Source organism: Ceratosolen solmsi, unplaced genomic scaffold (genome assembly GCF_000503995.2).
Source record: "Ceratosolen solmsi marchali unplaced genomic scaffold, CerSol_1.0 scaffold41, whole genome shotgun sequence".
Taxonomy (NCBI): domain Eukaryota; kingdom Metazoa; phylum Arthropoda; class Insecta; order Hymenoptera; family Agaonidae; genus Ceratosolen; species Ceratosolen solmsi.
The window spans coordinates 6,531,290-6,545,548 of record NW_011948424.1 but is presented as its reverse complement, the minus strand read 5'-3'; positions in this window follow the sequence as shown (position 1 = coordinate 6,545,548).

Sequence of the window (14,259 nt, the reverse complement as noted above, 5' to 3'; positions counted from 1 at the left end):
ATGTAACTCGCATGAATATATTTTTTAACGCGGAATAATATAATTTCAGTTCATTTGCCAAGATAATAAGTGATTTCCTAGTCGAATCAGCGGCATACGAGTTTGCATAATTCTTCTGTTGCGTTACATTATCATTGAAACAGAAATTAAATTATAGTATACCTTTGCGCTCTCTTTTTTGGATGCATACTCCTTTATCAACTTGAATCTCACTCCAACTATGCTGTTTTACTTATGATTTTCTCTTGTCACGCAAGTACGAATATTTTCGGTCGTTACTTTGCAATGTTTCGTTATTACAGCGATCATTTTATGTTGCTTCGAAAAAATTCAAAGGAACTCCATATACTTAGGTAATATAATATTTGTTTACGTTGGCTTAGAATTCTTAATGTTAATAATATGATTCTTGTACGGTTCATAAGAAATTAATGCTGAATAATTTTTGGATAATGTTGGTAATGTTTGTTTCCAGCTTTATTTTATATATTGGACAGCTCGACAGCTGTAAGTTATTACTTTATTTTCTCACATTGTTTTTTCTTTTCTTTTCTTTCTTTTTCTCTCTCTCTCTCTCTCTCTCTCTTAACCTCAATAACTCGCATTTGGGGCACTTTTATTTTCCGTCCCTGAAAAGTCTTACTGATATCGTTTATCTTTCGCACACTCGCCGCGCTCACTGTTAGCTTCAATTTCTTTCTCTATCTCTCCTCGTTTACTCCATGTCTGCAAAGAAAATTATTTTTCAACTTCCAAGATAAATATTACGCAATTTGAATATTACAAAACGTACGATTTATTTGATAAAATAATACTTATTGACCTTATAGTATATTCGTATGGCTTGAAAATGACGACAATACTCTCTTCTCTATTATAAATTATAAGTATTGGTAGATGCATTTATAGCAATCTAGTCTATGATTCTATATATTACACAGATTTGTTATTTAGTAATAGTGTTTGAATTTGAATTTGTTTCGTTGATAATCTGAACGACATTGCTACAGTTTCATCAAGCTTTAAAAACAACAATTGAAAAATCTTGATATATTGAGCAGATATATCCAAAAATAGCATAATGAAAATAATTTTTACGTATAAAATTATTATAAAGTATACGAGTCAAAAATCCTTTCTATAATTTCTACTTTTAGACCAAATATTCCCGTAAAAGTATTTCTTAGTATAAGCAGATGGATAGTTTTCATAGATAAAAAATTCTGTGGAAATAAACGTGTGAACATTTTTCATTACGTAAAGGGAATTTTTTTTTTAAATAGCTATTAATAGAGATAAAAGTATTCGAATGAGAAAACTTGTAACAAAAACAAAAAAAAAAATAAAATATCCTATTAAAATATGCCATATTTTACAATATCACCTATTCTTCAGTGGACAATATTATTATTACTTCATTGTAACTTTCATTCTCAAATTTCCAGTCGCTCATTCCATCGATAAAATAATCGATAGAAAACGATAGCAAACAACGCCAGACTTTTAATCCTGAGTGCACAACTGTTGTTTTTGCAATGTAAAAAACGAAGGATGAAAGAGAGAGAGAGAGAGATAGAGAGAGACAGAGAGAGAGAGAGAGAGAAAGAGAGAGAAGGAAACTAAATAAGAGTAAACGTATCTTCTTCCTGATTCTACCAACAGTGGAGAGAGGTGTGGTGAGGAATGACGATGGGTATGGGGATGGGTATGGGAGGGGGGAGTTAAAAGAGAAGAAGAAACAGAAGCGCACTTGCATCAAAGCTGCGGCCGACGAATGCAATGGGACAGGGGGAGGGATACTCGACCGCAGTGCATCGCACATTACGGAAAAGGAAGGAAGGAAGTCGCGTGATGGACGTCCTCCTCTATACCTAAACGAAAATTGCAAAGGTGCACTCCCGGATAAAAAAGAAAATCCATACTGCATATGCACGTGAACAATAAAAGGAAACAGCTGAGCAACAATACCAACTGCACGGTTTCTCTTGTGCCATTCACCGCAAAGTACGAATGCCTTTCTAGAATGTCGGTAAAATAATCACATATCGTATAATTATTATCGGGTTAAAGTAAAGCACAATAGGTCAAAATTAATTCTCAAAAAAAAAAAATCTAATTACTTATTAATCCGTCTAGGTCGGATGCCTAGGTTATGTTTAACCAATTAATCCACCGTATAACTATTGGAATTTGCCCGAAGGCTGATTAATAATTCCAGCCAATGATGGCATTAAAAGTTACAGAAACTGATTGTATCATGAATTATGAAGCTCGATAAGTGATGAAGGGCTCTTATATAACCATACCATGGGCAGAATAACCAGTGGCGTCCATACCGTTCGCGAGCCCTTTATTCCTACCACGGCTCTCCATTCCCCGCCATTTATAATTTACGGGCCAGGTTTCTTGAAATTCTGCATTATAAACCCCTGGCGACGAAAAAAGTCGCGTCTTTATACACATGTACGGGGGCACATACGCGTGTGCGCGCGCGCGCGCCTGCGCTTATTATATACGTCACAACACACTCGTGTGTGCTCTAACAAATACATGGATGCATAAGCGGCGAGAGCAGCGGCCACATGCGGCCGACATCTGGCATTTCGCATGAAAAGGAGAGAGAGAGAGAGAGAGAGAGAGAGAGAGAGAGATGCTAGGCGCAAAGACGCGACCGACGCGTTTCTCCGGCCCAGCTACCGCGGACTACGCCCCCTGTCACGGCTTACTCCAGGGTGCCCCGCGCTCGCGCATTAACCTGGCCGTCTCTCCGTATCCCGAGCATTGTTTGCCAATCTAACGGTAATTAAGAGTCAACGAGGTCAGTGGCGCGCGATGACGGGGCCGACGTTTAGGCGACTGCGAGAGGACTGCGGATATTTTAAAGGAGGAGAGGAGAGTCGCGCTATTCGCCGACTCTTTTGTCGCTGATCCATGGATGCACGACGGAGTCTGCTCAAGCGCCTGGGGCGAGCGGTTGAAGGATAGTTGAAATTGAATATCAACGTTTTATTACGCCGCATCGCACCTTTCACTTGGGCTCATCGAGCCTATTAACATCCATAAATCCATTGGCAATTCACCGCTGATTAAGAAATTAATGCTCGACTTGAGAAATCCTTTTATTCTTGGTTAATTATTCCTCGCTCCGCCGACTTTTCTCTCTCGATGGTTAACATTTTTTGTACGCCCGACTGTCCGCTTATTTGGCTATGGCGAGACAACTACTCGCCTCTACTGGCAAGAAAACTTGCAAATACTTGCAAAATACTTTGACGAATTACCGCGATTAATAATAATGCTGCGTTCAATAATACGTCGAGTGCACGATATTGTCTGTTTCATTTTTTTTTCTTCATGGACTTTAATGTTTTAGTTATTATGCATCATGGGTAAATTTGTCGGTAAATGTATGTGCCAATTGCTTTGCCATTACAATGAATAATGGTGGGGCAGGATGTCCTCAGGCGGCGTTAGAAGTGAATTATTGTCCTCCTCGTCCATTCGATTAAGCGCTGGTAAACAATTCTTTAAATGGCATTGGTTAAAACATTAAAAGTCGATATGAAACATTAGGAGATTGGAAGGGTGAGTTGGAGAGAATTTTAATTAGAGCATATTTATCGATGTTTTTATATTAAAATTCATTCACTCACGTTTGACATAAATATTATAAAACATACAGTAGCAATGTGGGATAGGCTAAATTTTATTCTCAATATCATCATTATATTTTATATTAAAATTTTTCAAGTGCAATATCATTTATCATTAATTATTATCTGCCAAGGTCAATATCGGATTTATCAAAGTGCATAAGTGAATGGCAATAATTAGAAGAAATTAATCACCTATCAAGCACCCTGACCATTATTCAACATGTACGACAAACGTCTTTACATGATTACTCTTATGCTAAATCATTAACTGAAAATGCTTATATACATAATTTTATTTTTATTTAAGTCCAAGAGTCAAATTACAATCGTATAGCTTCAACGTTCAAACTTTACGTAACCGCCATAAAAACTTTCTTTTCTTCGTATAGCTTCTACATTATTGAACAAATTTGTAAAATAATATTGGTAAATAAAGAAGATTAATAAACATTAGGAAAAATAAAATTCTTTTCTTATAAAATGTAGCTAATTATTTAGCGTTAAAGTATGCCACACGACATGTAATCTTAATGATATTTACTCATACTTAATTAATCAAATTCAAGGTTGATTAATATATTCGTACGGATTGACATTTTCAGCATTTATGTCAAAGGTAATAATTAATATTTATATTAGCGTTCTAAGTTTTCTTCCTAATAATAGAATATTCAAAACTTTGTTTAAACGAACTCTATATATATATATACGTATAAATATAAATGTACGTGCGTTTGTACGTGCGTTTGTACGTGTGTGTGTGTGTGTGCGCGCGCGCGCGCGAGCGCGTGTGCATATATTAAATCACAAAACGATTAAATGCAAAATTCGAAAATTTTGGTTTCCATATGGGATTACTATTTTTGAAAAACAATACGAAGCGTATTCGGATTTTATGTGGATTCGACATTTTTTATAGTACTTTTTTTTGTCTTTTCCTTTTTATCCTTTTCAATTGATATTTTTATAATAGGTCTTGATGCGACGTAATATTGCAAACGAAAGACAAAAGGAATAAAAAAATTTGTTGATACGGACACAGAAGAATAATAATTCGCAATAATAATTGCAGTTTTTTTTTTCATATATATAAACGTTACTTATAGTATTTCTGAAATAATTGAATAGCGCAACTTATCATTACACAGGCTTTAGTAGGTCAGATGATTGATAATTAAAAAGGAAAAGATTCGATTTTCATGGGCATGAAATTAATGAGATTTTCAATTAATTTGCAAAAGAAGTGTACTTGAAACTCGGAAACGACAATTAACGCACGTAATTGATAGTGTAAAAGAATTTGCCCATTCATTGTAAGAAAAAAATTTTCTACCAAAAACCCCCGTCCCTTATGAGAATTCTTATGAGCAACAACGCGAGTGCAATAGTTTTTTAAATATCGTCTAGAACATTGCGAGTATGGAACTCCGTATGCAGGCGTTATGTAACGGCTAAGGACAAACTTCTCAATAGAAGTCAAGAGCAAAAGCATAAAAGCGAGGGAGACAAGCGTGTGCGTGCGTGTGTATACAATGAGGGAAGAGAGGGGTGGGGTGAAGTCGAGCTCTCTCTCTCTCTCTCTCTCTCTCTCTCTCTCTCTCTCTCTCTCTCTCTCTCTCCGTCAAGCATCAAACAGCGTTAATTGAATTAGCAAAGAGTCGTAAATAACGATTTGTCGCGTCATTGTCGGATTGGCACTCGCACGTAAAATTAGCCGTAGCGAGGGCGACAATACTCTTGGCGAGTTGGCAGCCTCGGCGCGAGTGCGCGCGAACAAAAGGACCGGCAACCCCGCGCCATCGGAGTCATTATTAACGCAACGCACCGCCTCGCAAGTTGTAGTCGCTCTCTCGCACTCAGGGAATTGTTTCGCGCCTCATTATTCGCGACTAGCGGCCCGTAAGTAATCCGCGTCTCTGCCCCGAAAAACATTGGCAAAACAATGAGAGGCGCGCCGTCTCGGCCGCGAGGTCCTTGTTCGGCAATTAAAAGCTGCCTCGAGGGTCTCACCTGCGCGGCCCTCATTGTCCCCGGCCGACGCTCGCGGCTCCCCGGCCAAGGCGTCGTGGATGCTCCTGGCTCCGGGGTTTCTTGGGCCCGGCTCGCGCTACACGAAATCCTCTTTGTCGCCAGCTGGAACAAGGGCACGAGACGCCTGCACACGCGTCTTTTCCTTCGTTCACACTTCGATCAATGGACGTTCGCGCCAAGGTGGCCTTTTGTGGCTCGGCGTCGTCTTGGCTGTGGAGCTACGAGCCCCGAGCTACCTACAACGAGAAAGAGAGAGAGAGAGAGAGAGAGAGAGAGAGAGAGATTGAGAGAGCGAATCTCGACGTTGGACTACCGACGACCAAATGATGAAAATTACTTTGCTCCCCAACGGTCGCGCTTCCACTCCATTTTCATATTCAATAATTATTATTCATGAAGATTTAATCTTTATCGTTAATTTGTAAATTACAATTTATAGAATGGATTCTTTATTTATTTTTTTGTTTTTTTTTTTGTTTTTGCATGTTATCTTATAAGAATATCAATGCCTACTGCGCTACTGAAATTTAAAATCGAAGGAAGACGTTGATTTATTTGTAAAATAAGGCATATCCATGTTTAATTAATCGACATTTAATTACCGTTTTTATTTTATAAAGTTTTAATATTTACGTTGCTGTCTTGTTCGCCAGCTATCACTCGTCGTACGAGATATTCATCAATTTTAAATTTCATTTATCTTTGAATATTTCGACAGATGGCCTTATCGAATTGCCCTCTTTACCAATAAGAGCGTATCGTTCGCAAGTAGACGGTAAAAAAAAATTCATCCACCCACTAGATTATATATTGTATTACAATTAGTTTCTTTCCATGCGTACGTCGTCTCGATAAATCAATCAGTCGTCAATAATCCATCAGAGCTCAACATTCGTTACGTCACATATACACAAACCCCTTTGCATAATGTCATCCTTGTTAAAAATGTCCATCATCGGCGCAATCGTCCCAAGATTATACAGTTGGCGTAATTAAGTAGCATCCGCGAAAAGTTCTCGAGTGAACCTTCGCAGTTTATTTGCAAAGTCCTCATTATCGGGAGCCGAAGAACGTGTTGCGTCAACGCTTCACGGCAGGATGCACGTGAGCTCGCCTCGTATCTGGGATTCGTCGAGTCGGCTTCTCGGTCACTATCGGCCCTCGCAAAAGACGTCACTTTACCCGGTAAATAGAATCGCCTCGTCTCATTCATGACATCGCACTCGTTAGTCGAGTGCCGGGGATAAGAGGAAGTTCCCGAGTCATCGCCGCGCCTCGAATAGAGCAAATGGACATCGCGCGCCCAAGGAGAACGACTCAATAAGTGGATCGGCCCCGTCGGGGAGGAGGTCGGCGGAAGCCGAGAGCTTCGCGTGCTCGCGCAGCCCCATTCGTTGTATGTGGGAGGAAGGCTGCGTTGCGGCTACCGCGAGCAAGGCCCAATGACCACAATATCCGCGCACAACTGTGGGACTTGCAAGTAAAGGATCGTTAGTTGGTTAGTTAAGGATCCTAGAGTCGGAGTTCATCATCCGGGGAATCCATATTTTGCCTCTGAACGACTCCTGTTCATCGGCCCTTCGATTACCTCCTCGTGGGCATTACGATGCCCAAGAGAAGAGAGAGAGAGAGAGAGAGAGAGAGGGAGAGAGAGAGAGAGAGAGAGAGAGGAGCGAGTATCGGTCGGGCTCAAAGATTACATTTCCATTTCCCGTCGTCGCTTTCTTGATCGCTCGTCCAGCCGCGACCCATCGATCTTCACCTCCACTTTGCCGCGAGTAATGAAAGTTGCACGCGTAGCTTGTGCCCAGGTCGGTTGGTACTTCCGTGTACGTTTCAATCGTTTGTTCGGGGCCGCTTGAGGCTCATTAGATCCCCGTGAGCCCATGCTCATGCCGTCGAAGGATTTTCGATTAATTTTTAATCAAATCTCGCTCCAATGGGTCTTGGAAGATTATTATACGCAGAATTTAATTGTGAGCCTGAGTGGGCAGGGAAAGGATGCGAGCGAACGTGTATGATTATGTAGGGCGGACAGATCGTAAAGTTCGACAAAAAATAAAATTATGATTTTAATGTCAATGGTAAGGGAGAATACCTTTGAATTAGACTCGAAGTGGCTGACTGTTTTTTTTTTTTTTTTTTTTTTTTTTTTAAGGATTTAGCTGCTACGCATTTGAGAATTAGATTTTTCGATTGTCATAGAGAATCATGCAGAGGATCGAGACAGACAGACAGACAGAGAGAGAGAGAGAGAGATATATTACCAAATGTATAAATTAATGTAACTTGTACGAATGTAATAACAATGCGAATACACACGTATGTACGAAGATCGTAAATTGTAATAAGAAAATAGAGTTTGCACTAGTTGTGCATCAGTAATGCGTAGTTTCATCGATTCCTTACGTCGCAAATAATTTAATATCTAATATTTGTTGCTTTGAACAATTTATTATAATGAGCATCTATATTGTTATTTCAACGTCCGAGTATTAAGAAAATCTGGAATGTAAATGTACAAGATAATATAATGAAAGATAAGCAAATTAATTAATATACATCGAGATTTGACTTTCACATCATTCATCTTACGAGTAATTAGCTCGTTACACAGACTTTTTCGCTAACCTATTTACAATGCAATGTCATTACATATTCATTTGTAAGACAAACATTTCCTTTCTTTTTTAATAATATTATAATAATAATTTTTATTTTTATTACTATCTTCTCATCTATTCATGTATATAGAAACAAAATTAATAATGTAACTCTACCGATGGAATATATTAAGCTGATTGTCCTTCGAACAATGTTTATTTACTAAAAATTAATTCCTTTATCAATTTTTTTTCTTTGGTTATTATTATTATTATTATTATTATTCAATTGTCACGTTTAATGTCTAATGCATAATGTATAATGAAAAGTTAATCTAATAAATATGGTTCATAATTTAGATAATCGTTGGAATAGTACAGGTAAGATTAATTTTCCTTCGCTCCTGATTGCATGTTCCCTTGACGTATTAGTAATTATTAACGTGTGTAACAGTAAGGACTTTTTATAGATGCAAATTAGCATTAATAAAAGAATGCGACATTCTATGCAGCATTCAATATATTATTAGAAAAGCACTAAATGTCAAAAAAATATATACGATCCATTATGGTTTTCTCCTATTCTCTTATTATAATAATACAGTTGTCACTTGCTTTAGAAAGTTTGCATTAAGAAAGAGTATGGAAAATGGAAAACTAACGAGTTTAAAAACGTATAAAGAATTTCCCATGTAATAGGGCACTCTGATTTCTGTAATAGACTTTATTTTCAACAAATTGTAAATTATCTAATTAATACATCATTCAATTAAATACAAAACAGACAATTTCTGCTGGGCTCCAAGGTACTTCAAGGTCGTTAAACAGCATATTCGAGACTACATTTGAATAAAGTTAGATTTTTCATTTATTAGCGAGCAATTATCGATGAATTATCGATGTTTCTCTTCCTACAATTATCCCATTAAAAATTCTCTTGAGCTCAATCGTAATTTTCTCTTAATCGTCGAGAGTTTTATACTCTAGCGGTGCAGTTAAAGTGGATCTTCGAATTGTACTTTGTGCATTTGACAGGAACTGCAGTTACGGCATGGCTAAACAGACTGGCACATAAAAGTAGGGCAATAACGGAGGGATAATTTTATTCCAGCGCGTAGGTAGACGCGGCCGAGTTTGGAAAACTTCAACTCGCCTGGCTTCAAGCTATAAATATGCGAAAAGCAGCCTGGTACATCTGCCTTTGTTCGTCGTTTCACGAAACTCCGATCACACGTTATACATCATTAACGAGACAAATAGAGAAGGAGATAGATAGATAGATAGATAGAGAGAGAGGGAGAGGGGGGAGGGGGAGGGGGAGGGGGGGGGGGGGGGGGGGGGTGGGGGGGGGGGGGGAGCGGTCGCTTGGCTTTACTAGCTACGCAAATAATGGAAGGCTTTGCGCGTGCGACCTCCTTCGCTAAACAACGCGATTGGCAAGGAAGCAGCGCCGGGGTAATTTGACAAGGTTTTTTCTCCGTAAAGCTGACGACAGACGCTCCCTTACACATACGTTTACGCGTGCAACAATGCCTATATGCACTCAGGGTGCATAAGAGAGATAGACACAGAGATCGAGAGATAAAGAGATAGGAGGGATGACAAAGAGAGAGAGAGAGAGAGAGAGAGAGAGAGAGTAGAGCGAGCGAGAAAGCTGAGGCAAAATGACTAGTATTAAGCGGCCGTAACCGCGTCCTGCATTCAATTTGCTGATTTCCTCGATGCCGAGGATCTATATACAGGAGCTAGAGCTCTTTTTTACGCGGAATTCCTGCGTACGCAGTGGCCCTAATAAAACGCCAGTACAAATGTTCGCCCGTACGTGCGTGCCAATTGATTTGCTTCGATTTTTACGCGCCGTTCGCTCTTCACCTACCCTTCAGACATTTCCTCCCACCCGCCTCCCTCTCTACCTATTCAAGCTCATAGCTTTCAGGCTTTTCTCTTTCTCCCCCTCCCCCTGCATCACTCCCTCATATACACACTCACACACGTATATTCTCTTTATCTCGCTTTCTCATCCTATTACTCCGATGGAGTATAATGCATTTCTCCCCCACACCCAACCCACCCGTTTTCACGACACTGTTTTACTATAATTTACAAAGTGTCGTAAACACTGCCAACGCTATCTTACTCTATGCGAGCACAAAACGCAAAGCTGAGAACGTAATTGCCAGTGCCTCTACTTTCCACTAGAATATTTAATATGAATATAGATCCTTTTGTAAAATGGAGTTGCAAAAGGCGCATTCAATTAGCCAACCAGTTAATTATCAATCACTATTTGTGCGCAATTTGTCTTTTATCTTTTTCTTCTTTTTATTTGTTTCTTTATTTTTTTAAAGAGTTAATTATCATTGTAACTCTAGTCGATGACTGGGCACTGTATTTGCGCGATAAATCTCGTCAATCCTACAATTCAAACCTACTTAGCACAAAGCAACATTATGTCTTGTAACGTTCGATCGTTTCCATAATATTCGTTTAGCTAATTAAAAACGACAAAGGCAAATTGTCGACCGTATAATCTTATTGGCCCGATCATTATGTAATAAAAATTCAAATTCAAATTCAAATTCAAATTATCTCCCAAACTACCTCCTGCAGCAGTTTTACGAGCACCCATATTATATAAAAACAATACATAATTTCCCGAAGATCCGATCGTGAAATGTCGATTATTTCCCAAACACTCCAAACTCCCGGAGCATTTGGTTGTAAATGGCGCGGCAAGAACCCTAATAAGCACAAGCACGATGCCCCTCTGTCATGAAATCAAAATCAGTGCGTTAAATCGATGGTGCGTTGGGCTCCAACAACGAGCGCCGCGTGAAAAACTACTTACGCAGCTTAAAAGCAGCCCGAGGCATCGGATCAGAACTCGAGCGACGCCCACTTTGAAACGAAACGAGCTTGAATGGCTCCCCGATGACGATGTGCTCGCGCGTGTCCGTGGATGCTGCTGGGGCCGTGAAGAAGTGGATAGGGAGTGTGGTTGAGGGAGTGTGGTCGAAGGGATCGAGGGACGGAGGGGCAAGAGGGAAGCCTCGCATCGGGCTGCTTATTCATGGCTCCCTCGTGGCTTGGCTTTCGTAACTCCCCCGGGACCGACGTTGCACGAACTGCCCGCGGCCCTCCTTTCGCATCATCGTCGCGTGCCTCAGCCTTGGCGATTCTCGCCATCCTTCGATGGTTATGGTCCAGTTTTTATTAAGGACTTTGGAAGAATAAGCACAAACAATAGGTTCATCGGTTAAGATCACGCGCATGGCGCACCAACTCTATATAGGAGTCCTCGAATGCAATTGAGAATTATTTCTGAAATCCGTAGGCGTTTTGTTTTTGCCATTGGGGCGGAGAAGAGGTTGGCCGTTTCCGTAATGGCTCATTGATTCGTAAAAAGTCGCGCAACTCATGCGAGCATTCGCTAAACGATTACCACACGGTGCGACCTTTCTATTTCCCATCATCAAGCAAGAAAAGCAAGAAAGCGAACTCTACGCATTGAGTGAGAGAGAGAGAGAGAGAGAGAGAGAGAGAGAGAGAGATCATGTACGAGTGTGATTCGCTGAGACTAGCTCTTGAGCCTCCCGCGGCTCTTACCGCGACAGCCCCGTCGAGATTCCTCGACCATAGTCTTCGAAACCCAAAGTAAAGGGTCTTAAAGCGTCATATAGGCGCGCCAATTCAATTACGAAATATTAAGTGCGCGAGAATTAGGGCCTCGTAAGCAAATACGTATAATTTGATTGCCATTATTACCACGCGCACTTATCGCTATTGCAATAATGGCGAGGAGCCGTGTTGTATTAGTAAATTGGTGGCTTCCAAATCAAATTACATGTCATTCGGCTTCGTCCATTACACATAAGCTCTCGGACACGCCGTAAAACGCCGCTTCCCCGGAGTAGGCTCCCCCGTCCTCCAATTTCGATCACCCTCTCAACCACCCACGCGCCGCTACGAATCGCTCGATACCTTTTTTTCGGCGCGGCCCTCCTCTCTAATAGGGCACGCCGAGCGCGTACCTTAATTCTCAGCTTGTGGCCACTCGACCGCCCGTGGCCGAATAAACAACTCGGGAACTTCGCCTCGGACCCTCGGACGAAGACGAAAGGCGGAGATCCCGCGGGAAGTCATAATGCGTGGGAGCGTAAGTCACGTCGCTCCTCTATATGTCCCGGCTCCTCGGGATTCCGGGCCCGTGTCGTAAGCGGGGCCCTACCTACCGTCGACAGCCACTGCCGACTTTGCGCCACCGTCGCGCTTCCCCCATCACCCCCCCTCTTCCCCCCGTACCACCGTACCACCGTCCTCAATCGCCGTGGAGGGTCTCGATTCACGACACAACGACGCTTGCCAAGGAGGCCGGGGTGGGGACATTGTCGCGGCTGGACCGAGAGAAGCTGAGCCAGGGCTTTTGTCGAGGGCCCGCACCGGTTGCTCGAGAGGACAGCCCTGAGGGATTTTCGCTCTTTAGTGGGACAATGCTGGGAGGGTCGAACCGTATCGAATCGCACACAATTCTACGTCGACAGTGGCCTTCGGTAAGAAAGCGATCCTGTCGAGTATATAAATATGATTAGGATTGGGATACGCTGAGATTTTGGTGGTTGTGCGTATTGACGCATTCCTCCCCTTATAAGCTTTTATTACAGATTGGTTTTCCTGTGATACTCGACGAATTGTCAGTGTCAATGCTTCTATCTCCGGATAATCGAGGCTTTATTTTGCTCCCGTCTCGAGGCGTGTGCGAAGGAAATTTGTCTTATTGTGAAAATCTGAGATAATTATTGGTATTGCGGGATTTGGGCTCGTTTCACAAAAAATTGCAAGGCCTACGGATTCGCGGTATTATTTTTTTTTTTTTTTTTTTTCTGTATTAATTTCATTTTTCTCTTTTTTTTCATTCTTTATTTATTTATTTTTTTTTTTGTTTTGTTTGTTTTTGTTTTGCAGCACCAGCAATTTATTGCCCACGCAAACGGATCAACTAACCATTATTATAGTTAAATCGGGAATATATGAAAAGGCTCGGACTGTTCTGTGTAATGCTGGAGGACTGCCCGAACTGTTGGAATAATTCAGTTATTACGTTAAACTAACAAAATAACCGTTCGTTATTATGCACCTCGGCATTGTCCAATATGTGGATGTTTAAGAATTTGAGTGTTACCCCAATATGCCAGCCGCGAGACTCCGTCGAACCGTTGGTTTGTCCAAAAAGTCAGACGAGTGCACGCAACGATCAGCGACAACTATAAAAAAAAAAAAAAAAAAAAAAAAGGAAAAGGAAGACAACCAGAGAGCGAAGTGAGAGAGGGAAAAGTAAAACACTGGTGTGGGCAAAGACAAACGAAGGTAGGAACGACAGTGTATCTGGTGGAACCGAGAGGAGGGTAAAGCTCCTCCCGAAAACAAGGAAATGACGTGTGGCATCAATGATTATAATTAGTAACCGATATACCGGAACAGAAATGCTTGATTACGGTAATCAGACTCACGCAGGGTCCGAGTCCCATGTGTACCTGCGGTATGATTCATGCGCGAGCTTATGCGGACCGAGGAACATGTCCAAGTGTGTGTCCGGGGACTGGAGGGAAAAATGCAATGAACAAGAGGAAGAGAAGCAACAATAACGACAATTCGTTAAATGCGAAGGAAGAAGTGCGCTAGGAGTGGGGAGGTTCGGCGGTTCGGCGGTTCGGCGGTTCGGCGGTTCGGCGGTTGGCGGGTTGGATGAACGACGGGGGAGGGAGGAGTGGGACGTTGGTCCGCGCAAAGCGTGCGTCTAGAGGAGGAGAGGCATTCTTTACGCATGCGCGTGCAGCCGAGAGACCAACTCTTTTCGTGCGCGTCGAGCTTATGACCGGTTATTATTACTCGACAGGACAAAAGGGTCTTCTCTCTCTCTCTCTCTCTCTCTCTCTCTCTCTCTATCTATCTATCTATCTATCTCTCTCACT